The sequence below is a fragment of the Trichechus manatus genome, unplaced genomic scaffold (assembly GCF_000243295.1).
Source record: "Trichechus manatus latirostris isolate Lorelei unplaced genomic scaffold, TriManLat1.0 scaffold00023, whole genome shotgun sequence".
NCBI lineage: Eukaryota > Metazoa > Chordata > Mammalia > Sirenia > Trichechidae > Trichechus > Trichechus manatus.
Genome location: NW_004443959.1, coordinates 15,782,099 through 15,786,416, shown reverse-complemented (window position 1 = coordinate 15,786,416; position 4,318 = coordinate 15,782,099). Strand labels below are relative to the sequence as shown.

The following is a 4,318-nucleotide window of genomic DNA, read 5'->3' as shown; positions in this document are numbered from 1 at the left end:
TTTGTTGTACTGTAGTGGCTTGCATGTTGCTGTGATGCTGGAAGCTATGCCACCTGTATTTCAAATACCGGCAGGTCACCCACGGTGGACAGGTTTCAGTAGAGCTTCCAGACTAAGACAGACTAGGAAGAAGGACCTGGAGGTCTCCTTCTGAAAAAATTGGCGTGTGAAAACCTTATGAATAGCGGTGGAAATTTTTCTGATATAGTACCAGAAAATGAGCCCCTCACTTTGGAAGGCACTCGAAATACAACTGGGGAAGAGCTGCCTCCTCAAAGTAGAGTCAGCTTTAATGAAGTGGATGGAGTCAAGCTTTTGGGACCTTCATTTGCTAATGTGGCAAGACTCAAAATGAGAAGAAACAGCTGAAAACATCCGTTAATAATTGGAACGCGGGGCCATTTTGGCCGGTGGCCATAGGAACACGCTGTGTGGGTCAGAAGTGAAAGTAAGAGCTGACTTGGCCTGTACGCTCCCTCCGCAAGGGGATCGTTTCCTCCAGGACTACTATCTACTATGCATTTATGATGATGGCATTTGCTTTGCAGTCATTTGTCCCATATACTGAGAATATTCATTCTATACCAGCCACCTGACAATGATGCTTGAAGTCCTGGATAGTCTTTTCTTACAATTATGGCGGACAAATTAACAAGAATTGCTATTGTCAACCACGACAAATGTAAACCTAAGAAATGTTGGCAGGAGTGCAAAAAGAGTTGCCCTGTAGTTCGAATGGGAAAACTATGCATAGAGGTTACGCCTCAGAGCAAAATATCCTGGGTTTCTGAAACTCTTTGTATTGGTTGCAGTATTCGTATTAAGAAATGCCCCTTTGGCGCCTTATCAATTGTCAATTTACCAAGCAACTTGGAAAAAGAAACAACACATCTATATTGTGCCAATGCCTTCAAACTTCACAGGTTGCCTATTCCTCGTCCAGGTGAAATTTTGGGATTAGTTGGAACTAATGCTATTGGAAAGTCAACTGCTTTAAAAATTTTAGCAGGGAAGCAAAAGCCAAACCTTGGAAAGTATGATGATCCCCCTGATTGGCAAGAAATTTTGACTTACTTCCGAGGATCCGGATTGCAAAATTACTTTACCAAGATTCTAGAAGATGACCTAAAAGCTATTATCAAACCTCAATATGTGGACCAGATTCCCAAGGCTGCAAAGGGGACAGTGGGATCTATTTGGGACCGAAAGGATGAAACAAAGACACAGGCAATTGTATGTCAGCAGCTTGATTTAACCCAACTGACAGAACGAAATGTTGAAGATCTTTCAGGAGGAGAGTTGCAGAGATTTGCTTGTGCTGTCGTTTGCATACAGAAAGCTGATCTTTTCATGTTTGCTGAACCTTCTAGTTACCTAGATGTCAAGCAGCGTTTAAAGGCTGCTATTACTATACTATCTCTGATAAATCCAGATAGGTATATCATTGTGGTGGAGCATGATCTAAGTGCGTTAGAATGTCTCTCTGACTTCACCTGCTGTTTATATGGTGTGCCAAGTGCTTATGGTGTTGTCAGTATGCCTTTTAGCGTAAGAGAAGGCGTAAACCTTTTTTTAGATGGCTATGTTCCAACAGAAAACTTGAGATTCAGAGATGCATCACTTGTTTTTAAAGTGGCTGAGACAGCAAATGAGGAAGAAGTTAAAAAGATGTGTATGGATAAATATCCAGGAATGAAGAAAAAGAGGGGAGAGTTTGAGTTAGCAATTGTAGCTGGAGAGTTTACAGATTCTGAAATCATGGTGATGCTGGGGGAAAATGGTACTGGTAAAACAACATTTATCAGAATGCTTGCTGGAAGACTTAAACCTGATGAAGGAGGAGAAGTACCAGTTCTAAATGTCAGTTATAAGCCACAGAAGATCAGTCCCAAATCAATTGGAAGTGTTCGCCAATTACTACATGAAAAAATAAGAGATGCTTACACTCATCCACAATTTGTGACTAATGTAATGAAGCCTCTACAGATTGAAAACATCATTGATCAAGAGGTACAGACATTATCTGGTGGTGAACTGCAGCGAGTAGCCTTAGCTCTTTGTTTGGGCAAACCTGCTGATGTCTATTAAATTGATGAACCATCTGCATATTTGGATTCTGAGCAAAGACTGATGGCAGCGAGAGTCGTTAAACGCTTTATACTCCATGGCAAAAAAACAGCCTTTGTTGGGGAACATGACTTCATCATAGCTACCTATCTAGCAGATCGGGTCATTGTTTTTGATGGTATTCCATCTAAGAACACAGTTGCAAACAGTCCTCAAACCCTTTTGGCTGGCATGAATAAATTTTTGTCTCAGCTTGAAATTACATTCGGAAGAGATCCAAACAACTATAGGCCAAGAATAAACAAACTCAATTCAATTAAGAATGTAGAACAAAAGAAGAGTGGAAACTACTTTTTCTTGGATGAATAGGCTAAATCTGAGAATATCAATAAGCAATTTATTAAAAGAAACATTGGGATTTTTGTTGTATAAAACTAATCAGGTTTTATGCCCCATGTACTCTGGAACTTGAAGTATAATTTAATGTAACAGCAAAAACCCAGTTTTGTTGTAATTTGTAGTCTGAACACAGAAAATGCTGCTTTTCTGTTCTTGATGACAAGACCCTTTTTGCGCACAACATTCTAAAATGAAGACGTTTCAAGTAATACAAATTACCTCCAAATAAAAATAATAATAATAATAATAATACTTGGAACGTGGGATGTACGAAGTATGAATCCAGGAAAATTAGAAATCGTCAAAAATGAAATGGATGCATCAACATCAATATCCTAGGCATTAGCGAGCTGAAATGAACTGGTGTTGGCCATTCTGAATCAATCATATGGTCTGCTACGAGTGTGAATGAAAAATTAAAGGGGAATAGTGTCGCATTCATTGCAAAAAAGAACATTTCAAGATCTACCCTGACGTACAACACTGTCAGTGATAGGATAACATCCATATGCCTGTAAGCAAGGCCGGTTAATAGGACTATTATTCAAATTTACCCACCAACTACTAATGCCAAAGATGAGGAAATTGAAGATTTCTACCAACTTCTGCAGTTTGAAATTGATCAAACGTGCAGTCAAGATGCATAGATTATTACTGGGAATTGGAATGCAAAAGTTGGAAACAAAGAAGGATAGGTAGTTGGAAAATATGGCCTTGGTGAAAGAAACAAAGCCAGAGATTGCATGATAGAATTTGGCAAGACCAATGACTTTTTCATTGCAAATACCTTTTTTCAACAATGTAAGTGGCGAGTAGGCAAGTATACACATGGACCTCACTGAATGGAAAACACAGCAAGCAGATCGACTACATCTGTGGAAAGAGATGATAGAAAAGCTCAATATCATCAGTCAGAATAAGGCCAGGGGCCGACTGTGGGAACAGACCATCAATTGCTCTGTGCAAGTTCAAACTGAAGCTGAAGAAAATTAAAACAAGTCCACAAGAACCAAAATACAACCTTGAGTATATCTCACCTGAGTTTGGAGACCATCTCAAGAATAGATTTGATGTGTTGAACACTAATGACCGATGACCAGATGAGTTGTGGAATGACATCAAGGACATTATACAGGAAGAAAGCAAAAGGTCATTAAAAAGATAGGAAAGAAAGAAAAGACCAAAATGGATGTCAGAAGAGATTCTGAAACTTGATTCTGAAAGTAGAGTAGCTAAAGCCAATGGAAGAAATAATGAAGTAAAAGAGCTGAATGGAAGATTTCAAAGGGCAGCTCGAGTAGACAAAGTAAAGTACTATAATGAAATGTGCAAAGACTTGGAGTTGGAAAACCAAAAGAGAACACACTCAGCATTTCTCAAGCTGAAAGAACTGAAGAAAAAATTCAAACTTTGAGTTGCAATATTGAAGGATTCTATGGGCAAAATATTGAAAAATTCAGGAAGCATCAAAAGAAGATGGAAGGAATACACAGAGTTACTGTTACAAAGTAATTGGTTTAGGTTTAACCATTTCAGGAGGTAGCATATGTTAAAGAACTGACAGTATTGAAGGATGAATTCGTGCTTCACTGAAGACAATGGTGAAAAACAGGGCTCTAGGAATTGATGGAATACCAACTGAGATGCTTTAAGGAACGGATGCAGGGCTGGAGATGCTCACTTGTCTATGCCAAGAAATTTGGAAGACACCTACCTGACCAACTTACTGGAAGAGATCCATATTTGTGCCCATTCCCAAAGAAAGGTGATCCAACCGAATGAGGAAATTATTGAACAATATCATTAACATCACTTGCAACTCTTTGTCTGTCTTGTAGCTGTCTTGCTCAAT

At 39.0% G+C, this 4,318-nt stretch overlaps 1 pseudogene; it reads left to right on the top strand.

Annotated features, from left to right (window-relative positions):
- The first annotated feature begins 480 nt into the window (after positions 1-480).
- Positions 481-2,436, top strand: LOC101353990 (ATP-binding cassette sub-family E member 1 pseudogene; annotated as a pseudogene).
- Positions 2,437-4,318: the final 1,882 nt, after the last annotated feature.